This window comes from Myotis davidii, unplaced genomic scaffold (genome assembly GCF_000327345.1).
Source record: "Myotis davidii unplaced genomic scaffold, ASM32734v1 scaffold515, whole genome shotgun sequence".
Lineage (NCBI taxonomy): Eukaryota > Metazoa > Chordata > Mammalia > Chiroptera > Vespertilionidae > Myotis > Myotis davidii.
The window spans coordinates 1,342,866-1,360,684 of NW_006286242.1; the positions used below are offsets into that span (position 1 = coordinate 1,342,866).

The window sequence follows — 17,819 nt, forward strand, 5'->3', positions numbered from 1 at the left end:
ATTTGTTTGTTTTCTCCTTCATTTCCAGTGTCCTAGGAGATGTGTTAGTAAACATATTGGTACAAGCTATATCTGATATTTTGTTGCCTTTATATTCTTTTTAGATTCTTATGATTTCCCATTTTATGTTTAAGTCTTTTTCCATCTTGAGTTGATTTTTGTTTATGGTGTAAGTTGGTGGTCAAGTTTCATTTTTTTGCATATATCTGTCCAATTTTCCCAGCACCATTTATTGAAGAGATTGTCTTGACTGCATTGTGTGCTCTTGCCTCCTTAGTCAAATATTAATTGAGCATAATGGCTTTATTCGACTTAAGGGTTCTCTGTTCTGTTGCATTGGTCTTTGTGTCTGTTCTTGTACCAGTACCATGCTGTTTTGAGAACAGTGGATTTGTAATATAACTTTATATCTGGTATTGTGATCCCTCCAACTTTGTTCTTTTTTTCTCAGGATTGCTGCAGCTATTCAGGGTCTTTTTTGATTCCATATAAATTTGAGGGGAGTTTGTTCTAGGTCTGTGAAATATGCCTTTAGTATTTTAATGGGGATTGCATTGAATCTATAGATTGCCTTGGGTAGTATGGACATTTTAATGATGTTGGTTCTACCAACCCATGAACACTTTATATTCTTCCACTTGTTTCGGTCTTCCTCTAGCTCTTTTTCAATGTCCTATAGTTTTCCGAGTACAGGTCTTTTACTTCCTTAGTTAAGTTTATTTCTAAGTATCTTAATTTTTTTGTTGCAATGGGAAATGGGATTTTTTTTTTTTTAGTTTCTCTTTCTGTGAGTTCATTATTGGTGTCTAAAAATGCCATAGATTTCTGGATGTTAATTTTGTATCCTGCTACCTTGCCAAATTCATTTATTAAATCCAGTAGTTTTTTGATGGAGTCTCTCGGGTTTTCTATGTACAATATCATGTCATCAGTGAATAATGACAGTTTTACTTCTTTTCCAATTCGGATTCCTTTTATTTCTTCTTCTTGTCTGATCGCTATGGCTAGAGGTTAGTAATTCTTTTAATTATATTTTGATTTTTAGAGAGAGAAAGAGACATTGATTTGTTGTTCCACTTATGCACTTATTGGTTGATTCTTGTATGTTCCCTGACCAGGGATTAAAACTGCAACCTTGGTGTATCAGGACAGTGTTCTAACCAATTGAGTTACCTGGACAGGGCTAAGGTTAGTAATTCTTAATAGTTCACTTTGTTGGTTTCCATAAGTAGCCCTTAATTATGCATTCAAATGATTATGGCTTCGGATCTAAACAGAAAACTTCTGTCCTTGAATTGCTTTGTGGCTCCTCAAGATGATTCTTGTGGCTGAATTTGAAAAAGTATCTGTTAAAATTGGACACGATTGACCAAGCCAAGCTGATCTGAAGTAGAATCAGAAAACCTGAATTACCACAGAGGAGTTTACTCTAAGGAGCAGTCAACCTACTAGGTGGAACTTCACTCTGCTCATAGTTACTTTCAGGTTCTGTTCTTGCATTAAAATTGTCTCTACTGCTGTTCTTGTGTTGTTCTTTGCTTTTTTGTGTGTCATATTAAACTACTACCCAATGTAAAGAAAAAGTAAAAACCTGTAGGGTGTCTTGATCATGTCACTATTATAACTGATAACTGTAAGAATATCTAAATATGTAAAATTTCCTGCTACTGAATATAAGAGATTAGCAATGTTTGGTTAGAAAGTAGAGTAGATGCAGCTTAGGTTTTTCAGAAGGAATTTTAGAAGGCCAGTTGTTTAATAAAGAGTTTCTTGTCTAGTTACTTGAGGATGAGCAGGGAGTAGTGAAGCAAAGGCTCTTTACCATCACTTACCTAAAAGAAGTAACACCATCTAAGATAATTATTTTAAAGACTTTTAAGGGGAAACAATAAAGAAGAAAGGGGTCTGTGGCATTTAGTTGTACTAGAGACCAGCACATGAACCTGATATTCATGCCCCTGTAGCACAGTGTGGATCACGAGTTTGAATTATATTGGAAAATGTAATATGCTGTTGAAATGTTAATTATAAGTATCATTAAAAAGTTACTCTTATATGTGAATGAAATCTCAAGTTCTTAGGAAATGGATTATATAGAAGAAGTAATATTATTACTGTAGATATTAAAGAAACTAGTACATGTTCACATCCAAAACTAAGCAAAATTTTTTGGTGAATTAAATCCTGTTGTCTCAAAATACTTTCAACTTTAAATTTTCTTTGTAGGGAAGATAGTATAAATTGTCAGTGTTCCAACATATTTATCCTCATTTTACAAGGGCATCTTGTGGTTTAGCCAAAAAACACTCATGCCTTTTTCAGTTAAACATTTTTAAATATATACACTCTTACTTTTGAAATGCTTGCTTTATAGGTCCCTCATATGTTAGTTTTTAAAATTAGATAAAAGTAATCCAATAAAATAAATATTGTTTAATATATTAGCTATGTCTTATTGTTTTTAATTGATGAATTTTAAAAAAATGATCCCAAGTAATAGTGACTTAAGTATTTTTTTACTTAAAATTTCTTTAACTCTATAGAAATTTGCATGTTTACAAAAATGCAATGAAAACGTCTTTGTGATAAAAATTTAAAATTCTGATCTTGTAGTTCAAGTACCTCTCAGTATCTCAGTATTAAGAGGTAGCACTAATGAAGAAGTTTGGGCTTTCCACACACAGCTGAACCTTAGTTGTACACTCTCCCCTCTTTAAAATATTAATAAAATCTGCTACTTAGAGTACAGTGTGTACAGTTCTTTTTGTCATTATCCTTACAGTATATATTTAAAATTCTTTTTTTCAAAGTTACTAAGTTTATTTTCATCTTCTCTACTTCTTCAATATGTTATATAATTTATTTATAATGCCGTTACATGTGTTTGTTATAGTTTGTACTTTTTATTCTCCCTCTCTGCTGAGTGATTTAAGTTACGTACGTGTGTGTGTGTGTGTGTGTGTGTGTAAAACCATTGCCTAATTACGCTATACAAAAAAGTTCTCAGAGAAGTGTCACATCCCCCCATGATTACAATCCTATCCTCATTTCCTCTATAATACTTTTTTCTCACAGAGATATGCGTTATTCTGAAACTACTTTATGTATACACAGGAATTGAACAAATAAGTAAATATATTGAAGATAATGAGACACAGATTTATCATTATCAGAGAACAAAGAAACAAATAAAGGAAAGGAAGAAGGCTGGAATAAGCACTGGTATTCAGTTGGATTCAGAAGTATCAGTATGAACTCATGGTTCTTAGTGTATATATAGACAAATAGATAATACAAATATAGATAGGAGATATATATATACATACATATATTGTACATACATATATTTCCAAGCTGACAAGGCATGAAAACTGTGACATCCAGTAGGAATGAGTATACCTAGTACCCAGATCTGGGACTCAATACCATTTTCCAATAGAATACCAAAGTTCCTTGTGTAAATGACTGATTCTAGAACAGAGGTATGGGAAATATTAGCTAAGGCTGCAACACAGGAAACATAGAGAGCCCCAAACAAGATGAACATAAAGATATCCACACCATAATTAAAATGGAAAAGGTAAAAGACAGAGAATATTAAAAGCAGCAAGAGAATAGCAGTTAGTTACCTATAAAAGAGCCCCCATAAGTCTGTCAGCTAATTTCTCAACAGAAATTTTGCAGGCCAGAAGCGATTGGCAAGAAATATTCAAAGTGATGAAAAGCAAGGACCTATATCAAAGATACTCTACCTAAAGAGAAAGAAAAGAGAGGTAGATAAGATTACAAAGCAAAGCTATCATTTAGAATCAAAGGACATATAAAGACCTTCCCAGACAAGTAAAAGCTAAAGCAGTTCATCACCACCAAACCAGTATTACAAGACATGTTAAAAGGATTTCTTGAAGAAGGAAAGATAAAAAATATGAATAATAAAATGGAAATAAATTATATACTTATCAATAATTACTTTAAATGTAAATAAATTAAATATTCTAATAAAAATATATAGGGTAGCCAAGTGGATAAGAAAATAAGAACTATACATATCCTGCCTATAAGAGATTCACTTAAAATTGAAAGACACATACTGAAAGGGATGAAAAAAATATTTCGTGTAAATGGAAACAAAAAAAAAGCTAGAGTAGCATTGCTTACATTAGACAAAACAGACATTAAAACAAAGGCTACAATAAGAGACAGAAGAAAGATCCAGCAACTCCACTTCTGGATATTTATTCAAAGAAATTCAAAACACTAATTTGAAAAGACATACGCACTCCTATGTTCATTGTAGCATTATTTACAATGGTCAAGATACGGAAGAAAACCTAAGCGTCCATTGATACATGAATTGATGAAGTGGTACATATATACTATGGAATATGAATCAGCCATGAAAAGAATGAAATCTTGCCATCTGCAACACATGGATGGACCTACAGGGTATTATGCTAAGGGAAGTTAAATCAGAAAGTGAAAGACAAATATCATATGACTTCATAGAAGATTATTTGACTTAGGTGGTGGGCACAGAATGCAATATACAGATCGTGTATCATAGAAACCTATATAATCTAATTAACCAATGTAACCTCAATAAATTTAATAAGTAAAAATTAGAGTTTATTTTAAAAGAAAAAATAAAAACAAAATAAATGAACACACTAACCCATAAAGAGAACATTTTGATGATTGCCAGATGGAAAAGGAGTTTGGGAGATGGGTGAAAAAGGGGAAGGGATTAAGATATACAAATAGCCAGTTACAAATAGTCATGGGAATGTAAAGTGCAGCATAGGGAATATAGTCAGTAGTAATATAATAACCAAGTATGGTGTCAGGTACTAAATTCACCAGGGTGACCACTTCGTAAGTTATATAAATGTCTAATCACTATGTTGTACACCTTAAACTAATATAATATTGTATGTTAAGTGTAATTGAAAAATAAAAAAATTATTTAAAAAATAAGGTAAGCCTGGAACAATTAGTAGGGAAGTTCTAAAAACAATTATCATGGCATATCAAAAGAGCCAACTTGAAGGAGCTCCCAATGGCTAAATCTAGAGTAATATTACTAGCAAAATAATCGTATTGGACTATGGAATGAAATATCTATTCATCCATATTAATATAAATACTTAAGTGAATATAAGGGGAAATGGGAAAGTTCTTATAGTAAGTAGTAGGGAAATGGAAAATCACCACTCAGCAAACACCATGCTAATAACTGTTAAAGGCAAGAATGGATGCTAAAAATTGTGGGTGAACATATAATGGGGAAAAAAAGGATATTTACATAATCCCAACCCTATCCTGACAGACACTACTTTAACCAGGTGATCAATGTTAATGTCATCCTATAGAATAAAGAAGTAATACGCAAATTGATCATCATTCCCTTGCACAAGATGGCCGCCCCCATGTGGTTACAAGATGGTCACCCCAAGATGGCCAGCAGGGGAGGCCAATTGTGGGTGATCAGGCCTGAAATGGAGGGCAGTTGGGGGCGACCAGGCCTGCATTGTAGGGCAGTTGGGGGCGACCAGGCCTCTAGGAGAGGGCAGTTAGGGGCAACCAGGCCTGCAGGGGAGGGCAGTTGGGGGTGACCAGGCCTGCAAGGGAGGGCAGTTGGGAGGGACCAGGTCCGCAGGGGAGGGCAGTTGGGAGGGACCAGGCCTGCAGGGGAGGGCAGCTGGGGGGACCAGGCCGGAAGGAGAGGGCAGTTGGGAGGGACCAGGCCTGCAGGGGAGGGCAGTTGGGGGGACCAGGCAGGAAGGAGAGGGCAGTTGGGGGTAATTGGGCCAGCAGGGGAGCAGTTAGGCATCGATCAGGCTGGCAGAGGAGTGGTTAAGGGCAATCAGGCAGGCAGGCATGCAGTTGAGAGCCAGCAGTCCCAGTAGTGAGAGGGATTGTTAAACCAGCAGTCGAATATCCCCTGAGGGATCCCAAATTGGAGAGGGTGCAGGCTGGGCTGAGGGACATCCTCCCGCCCCCCAGTGCACAAATTTCATTCACCAGGCCTCTAGTTAATAATAATTCATAGTGACATCATATATCACTGGTGTGATAGACTTTTTTTATTGAATTTACTGGGGTGACATTGGTTAATAAAATTATGTAGGTTTCAGGTGTACAAGTCTACTTCATCTGTGTATTATATTGTGTGTTTAACACTCTATGTCAGTGGTTCTCAACCTTCTGGCCCTTTAAATACAGTCCCTCATGTTGTGACCCAGCCATAAAATTATTTTCGTTGCTTCTTCATAACTGTAATGTTGCTACTGTTATGAATCATAATGTAAATATCTGATATGCAGGATGGTCTTAGGCTACCCCTGTGAAAGGGCCGTTCGGCTGCAAAAGGGGTGGCGACCCACAGGTTGAGAACCACTGCTCTAAGTCAAGTCTCCTTTTATCCCCCCTTTACTCTCTTCTACCTCCCCAAACCCCCCTTCCCTCTGGCAATCACCATACTATTGTCTATATCCATGAGTCTTTCTTCTCTTATTTGCTTAATTCCTACACCCTTCTCACCTAGCCCACACACCATTTTTTTCTGACAGCTCTCAGTCTGTTCTATATATCCGTGAGTGTGTCTCCACTTTGCTAGTTTTATTAATTGGATTCCACATAAAAAAGAAATAATATGGTACTTGTCTTTCTCTCGCTGGCTTATTTACTTAGTATAATACTCTCCAGGTCCATCCATGCTGTTTCAAAAAGGTAAGCGTTCCTTTTTTTTTATGGCTGAATAGTATACCATTGTGTAAATGTACCACAGCTTAAAAATATATATATATGATTTCATTGATTTCAGAGAGAGAGAAAGGTAGAGTGAGAAAGGGATAGAAACATCAATGATGAGAATCATTGATCAGCTGTTTCCTGCATGCCCACTACTGGGGATCGAGCCTACAAGCCAGGCATGTGCCCTGACCAGAAATCGAATAGGTGACCTCTTGGTGCATTGGTCAACCTTCAACCACTGAGCCATACTGGCTGTGCTACCACAGCATTTTTATCCACTCATCTACTGATGGGCACTTTGAAACATTCAAATTAATGTTTCAGGTTTCTCTGGATATATTCTCAGAAATAGAATTGCTGGGTCATAAGGCAGCTTCATTTTTAATATTTTGAAATTACATACTGCTTTCTACATTGGCTGCACCAATCTGCATTGCATTCCTACCAACAGAGGATGAGGGTTCACTTTTCTCTACATCCTCACCAACACATGTTTGTTTATATTGATGATAGCCATTTTGACAGCTGTGAGATCTCATTGTGGTTTTTAATTTGCATTCCTCTGATGATTAGTGACATTGAGCATTCATTCCTTCATATGTCTATTGACCATCTGTATGTCCTCTTTGGCAAAGTGTCTATACAGGTCCTTTGTTTGCTTCTTAATTGGATTGTTTGTTTTTTGGTATTGTTCTATTAAGTCCCTTATAAATTTTGGATATTAAGTCCTTATCAAATGTATCAGTGAATACTAGTATGTTGCCCCATTCAGTGGGTTGTCTTTTCATTTTGTTGATGATTTCCTTTGCTATGCAAAAACTTTTTAGTTTGATTTAGTCTCGTTTTTCTTTTATTAAATTCTTTATTGTTTAAAATATTACATATGTCTCTTTTTCCCCCATTGACCTCTCCCCAGCCACCCACCCCCAGCACATGCCCTCACCACCCTACTGTCTGTGTCCATGGGTTATGGTTATATGCATACATAACCTTACCCGCCCTCCTCCCCCCGCCTTCCCTCTGAGGTTGAACAGTCTGTTCGATGCTTCTCTGTTTCTGGATCTATTTTTGTTCATCAGTTTATGTTGTTCATTATATTCCACAAATGAGAGAGATCATGTGATATTTATCTTTCTCCAAATGGCTTATTTTGCTTAGCATAATGCTCTCCAGTTCCATCCATGCTGTTGCAAATGGTAAGTGTTCCTTCTTTATTACAGCAGTGTAGTATTCCATTGTGTAGATGTACCAACCATTTGTTGTTGTTTTTTAGTTTCCTTTGCTGAAGGTGATGTATCAGAAAAATATTACTACTATCAGAAAAATATTGCATGAGAAATGTCCAGGATATTACTGCCTATATTTTATTCTAGGATTTCTTATGATTTTGAGTCTAACATTTAAGTCTTTAATACATTTTGAGGATTCTTGTATATGGTGTAAGAAGGTGGTCTACTTTCATTTTTTGCATGTATCTGTCCAATTTTTCCAACACCATTTATTCTATAGATTGTCTTTACCCTATTGTATGTTTTTCTCCTTCTTTATCAAATGTTAATTGACTATAAAGGTGTGGGGTTATTTTGGGACTCTCTATTCTGTTCCATTGATCTCTATGTCTGTTTTTATGCCAGTATCATGCTGTTTTTATTACTATGGTCTTGCAGTACAGTTTAATATCAGGTAGTGTGATTTATCCAACTTTCTTCTTTCTCAAGACTTCTGTGGCTATCCAGGTTCCTTTGTGGTTCCATATAAGTTTTTGGAATATTTGTTCTAGTTCTGTGAGGTACACCATTGGTATCTTAATAAGAATTGCATTGAATCTATAGATTGCATTAGGTAGTATGGACATTTTAATGATGTTAATTCTTCCTATCCATGAATACAGTATATCTCTCCACTTGTTTGTATCTTCTTCAAATTTTTTCTTCAGTGTCATAATTTTCAAGGACAGGTCTTTTATCTCCTTGGTTAAATTCATAGCTACTTATTTTATTTTTTGAAGCAATTTTAAATGGGATTGTTTTCCTTTTTCATAGTTCATTATTGGCATATAAAAATGAAACTGGTTTCTGGATTCTTTTTGTATCCTACTACTTTACTGACTTCCTTTATCAGTTCTAGTAGTTTTTGGTAGAATCTTTAGGGTTCTCTATATACAGTGTTGTGTCATCTGCAAATAATGACAGTTTTACTTGTTCCTTACTGATTTTGAATGCATTTTATACCTTCTTCTTATCAGATTGCTGTTTCTAGGGCTTCCAGTACTATCCTAATATATAAAAACCAAGGGGCCGTAATGTCCAAAATGACCTAAGGCTCAACGGACCAGAAGTCAGTTCTGCAGTCGGTGCTGGGATGCCTTGGCGATCCAGCACTGATTGCCGCAGGTGCAGGGACCCAGCACTGACTGCCAAGGGGGCTGTGGATCAGGCCCGGAGAGAAGCCTGGAGAGAGAAGCAAGGTCTGAACCATAGCCTCCATGGCAGCTGTTGATCAGCACTTGCCTCTCTCTTTCTCTCTGGGCCTGGCCAGCAGCATGGCTCTCTTTTTTTCCAGGCCTCCGCTGAGGCTACTGATAAGTCTCACATCTCTGATCAGGCCCAGAGATGCTGACCGGCATAGAAACTGACCAATTGGAACCAAATCTGGGTGGACTGTGAGGAGACAATGGCTGCCTAGGAGGCAGATCTTTTGACACTGACTGGCATAGAAACTGACCAATCAGAACCAAATCTGGTTGAAGTGTCAGGAGCTAATGGCTGCCTAGTAGACAAAGCTTTTGACGCTGACTGGCATAGAAACTGACCAATCAGAACCTAATCTGTGTGAACTGTGAAGGCAGAACCTAAGGTGGGGACTGAGGAGGGGTTTTAAGGGCAACAACTGTTTGGTAAGGTATAATAAAGTGGTTCAATTTTTTAATGACCAGTTTGGCAGTATAGTGCATATGGCTGACTATGTTCAAATTCCTTCCTAACAAAGCCATGGTGGTAGGGGCCGAGGCAGAGGCAATTAGGGGTGATCAGGCCAGCAGGGGAGGGCAGTTGGGGTAAGATTAGGCCTGCAGGGGAGGGTAGTTGGGGGTGAGACCAGGCCATCAGAGGAGGGCAATTAGGGGTGATCAGGCAGACAGAGGCAGTTAGGGGCGATCAGGCAGGCAGGCAGATGAGCTATTAGGAGCCAGCTGTCCCAGATTGCAAGAGGGATGTCCCTAATAGGAGAGGGTTCAGGCTGGGCTGAGGGACAGTCACCCACCCCCATGCACGAATTTCGTGCACTAGGCCACTAGTCTATAATAATGAAAGCATACTATGCTAATTAGACTGGACAGCCAAACGACCCTCCAGACAACCATCCGGAAGAAGCCGGGGCTGTGAGAGCCAAGGCAAGCTGCCACTGCTGTGAGGGCCAAGCCCCTTCCATGGATTTCATGCATCGGGCCTCTAGTGTTGAATAAGAGTGGTGAAAGCAGCCATCTCTGTCTTGTTCCTGATCTTAAGGGAAACACTTTCAGTTTTTTCACATTAAGTATATGAGCTGTGGGTTTGTCATATATGGCCTTTATTAAGTTGAAGTATGTTCCCTCTATTCCCATTTTGCTGAGAATCTACACTAATAAAAGACAAAGATGCTAATTGATTGTACCTTCACCACTCCCAAGCCACACCCACCATCCAATTAGAGCGATTATATGCAAATTAATCCAACTAAGATGGCAGCCCGCAGCCATGGAGCTAGAGCAAGCCGGAGGCTTGGTTGCCCCGGCAATGGAGGAAGCCAAGTTTCCCACCTGCTCTGGCCAGCTGTGGCCCCACAAAAGGCAACAAAGTTTCAATTATAGAAGCTAAATAAATCCCAGATACATGCTTTCAGCCAGCCTCCACTGGGAGCTTGGGTGGCTGGGGGCCGTGACCAGCCTGAAAACAGCCATCATCCCCTCACCCATGATGGCTACACCCTCTTGTGGTGAGGGTCCCTACTGGGGGGCTTGGCCAGCCTGCAAATAGCCATCAGCCCCTCACCCTATATAATCCTATATAATAAAAGGGTAATATGCAAATTGACCCTAACAGCAGAGCAATTGGGAATCACTGGTTACTATGACACACACTGACCACCAAGGGGCAGACTCAATGCAGGAGCTCTGTGTCTATGGGTTATGCTTATATGCATGCATACAAGTCCTTTGGTTGATCTCTCTGATTCAGTTTTGTAAGATTGTATGTCTAGGAATTTATTTCATTTAGATTGACCAATTTGTTTTGCATATAGTTGTTTGTAATATTTTTTTTACAATCCTTTTATTTTTTGGTGTCAGCTATTCTCTTTTATTTCTGATTTCATTTATTTGAGTCCTCTTTCTTTCTTGATGAGTCTGGTTGAAGGTTTGTCTATCTTGTTTATCTTTTCAAGAACTAGCTTTTGGTTTCATTGATATTTTGTATTTTTAGACTTTATTTTTGCTCTGATCTTTAGTATTTTCTTGCTTCTACTCTTTTTGGGCTTTGTTTGGGCTGTGTCCACATCCTTTAAGTGTAAAGTTAGATTGTTTATTTGATAATTTTCTTGTTTCTTGAGGTAAACATGTAATGCTATGAACTTCCCTCTTAGGATTGCTTTCACTGTATCCCATAAATTCTGGATTATTGTGTTCTCATTTTCATTTGATTCGATGTATTTTTTTTTTATTTCTTCCTTGTTCTCATTGTTAACCCATTCATTATTTAGTAACATGTTATTTAACCTCCATGTCTTCGTGTGTTTCTCCATTTTCTTGTAATTGATTGCATATTTCATAGCAGTATATGGTCAGAAAAGGTGCTTGATATGATTCAATCTTCTCAAATTTATTGACACTTGTTTTGTGTCCTAACATGTGATCTGTCCTAGAAATGTTCCATGTGCTCTTGAAAAGAATGTATATTCTGCTGCTTTGGAGTGAAATGTTCTGAATATATCAATTAAATCTATCTTATCTAGTGTGTCATTTAAGGTCACCATTTACTTGTTGATTTTCTGTCTGGAAGATCTGTACATTAATGTCAATGAGGTGTTACAGTCCCCTACTATGACTGAATTACTGTCAGTCTATCCCTTCATGTCCATCAATACTTGTTTTATATTTTTTAGGTGCTGCTATATTGAGTGCATACATGTTTACAAGGGTTATATTCTCTTGTGGAATGGCTTCCTTTGTCATTATGTAGTGTGTTTTTTTTTTTTTTGTCTTTTACTATAGCCTTTGTTCTAAGTCTATTTTTTCAGATGTAAGTATTGCTACCCAGCTTTTTTCCCCTTTCCATTTGCATGGAATATATTTTTTCCTTACTGTTGATTTTAGGGTATGTATATCCTTCATTCTGAGTTGGATCTTTTGTAGACAATATATATATATGGATCTTGTTTTCTTTTACATTCAGCTACCCTATGTCTTTTGATTGGAGCATTTATGTTGCTGTTGCTGCTGTTGTTGTTGTTCTTCTTCTTCTTCTTCTTCTTCTTCTTCTTCTTCTTCCTCCTCTCCTTCTTCTTCTTCTTCTTCTTCTTCTTCTTCTTCTTCTTCTTCTTCTTCCTCCTCCTCCTCCTCATCCTCCTCCTCTTCCTCCTCCTCCTTCCTTTCCCCTTCCCTCTCTCCCTCTGACCTCCCTCCTTCTCCCCCTCCTCCTCCTCCTCTTCCTCCTTCTCACTTTAACATTTTTTGTAATACTGGCTTGGTGGTAACAAACCCCTCTATCTTTTTCTTGTCTGGGAAGATCTTTATTTTTCCTTCAATTTTAAATGATAAGCCTTGCTGGTAAAAGAGTTTGGGTTGTAGGTTCTTGCTTGTCATTACTTTGAATATTTTATGCCAGTCCTTTCTGGCCTGAAATGTTTCTGTTGAGAAGTCACCTGGCAGTCTTATGGGAGCTCTCTTGTAGATAGCTATCTTTATGGCTTTTAAGATTATCTCTTTGCCTTTAACCTTTGCCATTTTAATTCTGATGTGTCTTGGTGTGGCCTCTTTGGGTTCATCTTTTTGGGGACTCTGTGCTTCCTATACTTATGTCTTTTTCCTTCACAGGTTAAGAAAGATTTTGGCCATTATTTCTTCAAATAGGTTCTTCATTCTCTCTCTCTTCTTCTGTTACCCCTATGATGTGGATGTTATTATGCTTCATGTTGTCCCAAAGATCCCTCATTTTTAAAAATTATTTTCTCTCTTTGCTGCTCTGATTGTTGTTGTTTTTTAACCTTTTCTTTCAAATTGCTGTTTCTATTCTCTGCTTCATCCAAACTACTTTTAATTCCTTCTAGTATATTCTTGATGTCAAATCTTTTCTTCATTTCTAACTGGTCCTTTTTTATGTTTTTCATGTCCTTTTTCATGCTGTTGTAGTTCTTACTAAGTTCCTTGAGCATCCTTATAACCATTACTTTGAACTCTATATTTGATAAAATGGGGCCTCTCCATTTCATTTAACTTTTTCTGGAGAGTTCTCCTGTTCTTTTATTTGGTGCTTGTTTCTTTGTCTCCCCATTCTGGCTATCTTTTTGTGTTTGTTTCTATGTATTATATAAATCTGCTGTGACTCCAGTCTTCATGAGGTGACCTTAAGCAGTAGAAGTCCTATAGGACCTAGTGGTGCAGACTTCTTGATCACTTGAGCTGGATGCTCTAGGAATGTCCCTATGTGGGTTATATGGGCCTTCTTGTTGTGAGTCTTGATTGCTATTGGCCCATTCATGCATGGGATTAACCCTCAGGCATGCTGACTGTGAGGTTCAACCCTGACCATGGTGTGCGAACTGCTATGCAGGTGCTGACGACATGAAATGTAAATCACCTCAGCAGGGTTTCCTGCCTGCCAAGATCCTCCTGTGGATATGCTATTTGTGAAGCTTATTGGATCCTGTTCTGATGTTATCTGAAGCTGGCTATGGTATTTGTTGATTGTAGGCCTCTTGGGAAGGATTCTGGTGAAAGCCAATATCAGTCACTGTCTGTGTCTGACTCTCGCAACCTGTTTGGATTTATAAGCAATCCAGAGTTTGTCATTGCTTCTGCTGGGCTTGAGTGCACATGGAAATGCCCAAGCTGCACACCAATGCCAGCACAGGGTCTGGGCACTCCAAAATCCACCTCCACCTGCCTTCTCCTGCCAGCTTCCTGTTAGGTTCAGTCACTGAAAGACCCTCTGGCAGAGTTAGGAGGATGGGGCTAATGGATTTCCTGTGAGGGGGTGGTGCCAGTCAGGCTTCAGAGAAGATAGTGCGCGTGGCCCCCACCCCAAAGTCACAAGACTCAGTCTGTCCCAGATTTTGTTCCAACCTCGGCAGAGTGGAGCCACTAGTAGTTGGACAGGTGGGGCTTCTAGAGCTCAGAGGTTGGGTCTGCCAGAAGCTGGGAGGGTGGTTCTATCAGATCTTCCATGAGAGGGAGGCACCAGTGAGATTCACTGGAAAGTGAAGGAATGGCCCCCCACCTGAAAGCTGACAACTCAGTCACTCAATACCTCCTGAGTCTGCCCAGATCTCTACTACGTTGGCCAGGTCAGCTAACTCTTCAGAGCCTAAGCTCTGCAGGGTGGGATGAGAGGGAGTGCAAAGAGTGGAGTAATTGCTTTTCCCCAGGCTGATGCCACATGTGGGGAGAAGAAAGATGGTGTCTGCTGTATCAGAGAATGACTCAGCATAGGTATCCTGGCAGCTATTCCCCCAGATCTCTCCCCAGAGCCACAAACCCTAGACCAAATTCAAAGGCTAACACAGGCCAAATAAACAAAGTTTAAGTTTGTGTGGGCCGCAAAAAAACAAAAGCTTCAACTTTCATAGAAACATAGGTTTATTTCAATAGAGACATATTGAATACAAAGAGCTGAAATAAATTATTAATCAACATAAAATAATAGAACATTTTAATAAAAATATTTTTGAACATTAACTTATCAGATACTAAATAACTGCACAAATTAATAAGCATAACGCAAATAAACCTACTTTTCTTGTTCTCCAAAAGTGAAATATTTCCTGTTGCTCATATCAAACAAGTCAGTCCAAGACTAATGATAGGGCAGTCGGCTGCTAAAATATTCACTACTAGTATTAGTGGAGAGAAATGGTGCACCTGTGCATAAGGCGTATAAGGGAAATGAATGCAACACGATTATAGTAATCAGTCATTAGTGAACGTAGTTCATTATACCTTAATCAATAAAGAAAAAATAAATAAAATGAAAAAATGCAAATTAAAAAAAATTACATATAACAGGATATTGTAAAAATTATGAAATTTTTATTAAAACGTTTCTTTCATACCGTTATATTGGCTGGGACGCAAAAATATTTGTTTTGGGCCACATGCGGCCTGTGGGCCGTGAATTTAACATGCTTGCCCTAACTCTCCTCAGATGACTCTAGTTTGTTCTTCCTGCCCTTTCCCATAGCCCAGGGCTAGTGGCTACAAATGAAATTTTGTGCATTGGTTCTTTAAGAGGATGCCTGTCTCCAGTGCACTCCATTTCTCCCTAATGGACAGAAACCTTGCTGGTTTTCACAGCCAGATGTTATATGGGTGCCTCTTCCTAGCTCTGGTACTCTGGGCTGGGGAGCTGGCTTGGGGTTTCGGCTCCATACTTCTTAGGGGAACCCACTCCCCTCTCCCCACAGCTGAGATATCCCTCCAGAACATCAACCATTACCTATGGGAGCAAAGCCAGTCCTTTTCATGTCTTCACCCTTCCTACCATCTCGATGTGGTTTCTTCTGTAAATCCTTGATTATAAGACTTCTCTTCCTCTAGTCTTCAGTTGGTTATTCGAGGTGATTGTTCTTTAATTTAGTTGTGATTCCAGTTTGGTCCTGGAAGGAGGTGAGTGTAGCTTCTAACCACTGTGCTGACATCTTGAAATCCTGGTGTGATAGATTAACAAAGGCACATCACTTCAGTGGTGTTCTTGCTCAAAATGCATTTTCTCAATCCAATCATTAGTATTAGAGAAATCAAATAGAAGACATCCTACAAAATAAGTGGTAAGTACTCTTCAAAAATCAATGTCAAATTTTGGAAGAGACTATGGAGATATGACAATTAAATAAACCATGGGATCCAGAAAAAAAAAAACAGAATTAGTGGGAAAACTGGCAAAAGTCAACTATATTGTTAATAGTATTGTATTAATGTTAATATAATGCTTTCCATAACAGTATTAGTATTGTGATTAAGTCAGACGTTCTCATTAAGAAAAAACTGGTTGAAGGGTATACAGGAATTCGGTACTATGTTTATAACCTTTTAGTAAGTCTAAAATTATTTTAAATTAAAAATTTTTAAATATCCTAATTGAAATAAAGCAAAACCCCCTTTTGTTGGGTTTCATTAGTATATCTGAAAAAAAATGTTGGGGTTTTCAAAAATATTGCCCTTGATAAATATAATGGAACAAAAGGAAGAATGTTGAAACAATTACTCAGTTTACAAATTGCATATGTTGTTAGGTCTCTGGCCTTCTTCCTATTCCTTAGCCCATCTAACATAATGTCTGACATCTGCTCCCAAGCGGACTGTGACTCCAGTCTGCTTTGGGGATGGGCTGATGGGCATTTTAAAGGTCTCAGGAGCCTGTTGATCTCCCTCTACACTGCTTACTTCTCCACCATTGCAGAATTGGTCTCAATAACTTGAACTTTGGGGATAAGGATGAATCAGGCTAATTATACCTTTCATTAGGACTTTTCTAGTCAGGTCTAGTGTAGCTTTGAAAGACATGCCTTTTTCAGAAAAAAAAGAAAACAACAAAAACTAGAGAATTAGGAAGGCTGGTACAATAAATGAACATTCAGTTGTAATTCTAACTTTTACATATTAGATAAGAAAAATAATACTGAGCAAATGTACCTACATAGGCCTAGAGCTAATTGCTTCCCCATACATCATTGTTTTTCATTTTTGTATCAACTTTGGGTGATAGATATTAGCTCCATTTTATAAATAAGAATGCTAAGGCTCATAAGGGTTAAATATGTTGCCAAGATGACACATTAAATATGAAAGTCTAAGTCAAGCCCAAATCTCCTTGATTTCAAACCAAACTACAATTTTCTTATATGTACAGGTCCAGTAGAAATACACACACACACACACACACACACACACACACACACACACTGAATATAACATTGTTACCTGAGGTACATATATACATATATAGAGCAATAAGGAGGTATTTTCTTCATAGCATCAGCACCCATCCACATAGATCTCTTCTTTGGTACTTCTATTAGTGCTGAACTCTTCTCTATTTCATGCTCCCCTCCAAATTTTAATTTTATTTTAAATTTCCATATTTATATATTTCCTTTTGACATTTCTGTTTATATATTTTTTCTTTTATCCTCACCCAGTTATATGTTCATTGATTTTTCAAAAATTTCTTTGTTTAAAGTATTATACATGTCTCTTTCCCATTGACCTCTCCCCAGCCACTCCCACTCCCCAGCCCATGCCCGCACCCCCAAGTGTCTGTGTCCATTGGTTATGCTTATATGCATGCATACAAATCCTTTGATTGATCTCTTACTCCCTTCCCCTCCCCTTACCCCCGCCCCCTCACCACCACTACCTTCTCTCACCTGCCCCTGCCTTCCCTCTGAGGTTTGACAATCTGTTTGATGCTTTCTGTCTCTGTATGTATTATTGTTTATCAGTTTATGTTGTTCATTATATTCCACAATTGAGTGAGATCATGTGATATTTTTCTTTTTCCAACTGGCTTATTTCACTTAGCATAATGCTCTCCACGTCCATCCATGCTTTTGCGAATGGTAAGAGTTCTTTCGTTTTTACAGTAGCGTAGAATTCCATTGTGTAGATATACCACAGTTTTTTAATCCATTCATCTTCTGATGGGCACTTAGGCTGTTTCCAAATCTTAGCTATGGTGAATTGTGCTGCTATGAGCATAAGGGTGCATATATCCTTTCTGATTGGTGTTTCTAGTTTCTTGGAAGACATATGTACCAGAGCGTTTTAACCCACTTATCTGCTGATGGGCTGATGGGCACTTAGGCTGTTTCCAAATCTT

General features: G+C 38.1%; 1 protein-coding gene and 1 long non-coding RNA gene across 10 annotated transcripts in view; both read left to right on the forward strand.

The window, feature by feature from the left end:
* LOC107182103 overlaps positions 1-3,668 on the forward strand; it is a 12,302-nt gene extending 8,634 nt beyond the window's left edge. Inside the window, exons 2-3 of the long non-coding RNA XR_001512821.1 lie at positions 2,745-2,750; positions 3,659-3,668. This is a non-coding gene — a long non-coding RNA (uncharacterized LOC107182103). The remainder of the gene's footprint in view (positions 1-2,744; positions 2,751-3,658) is intronic.
* Positions 1-17,819, forward strand: part of ZEB1 (zinc finger E-box binding homeobox 1) — a 307,235-nt gene that overhangs the window by 202,525 nt on the left and 86,891 nt on the right. The window lies entirely within an intron of this gene.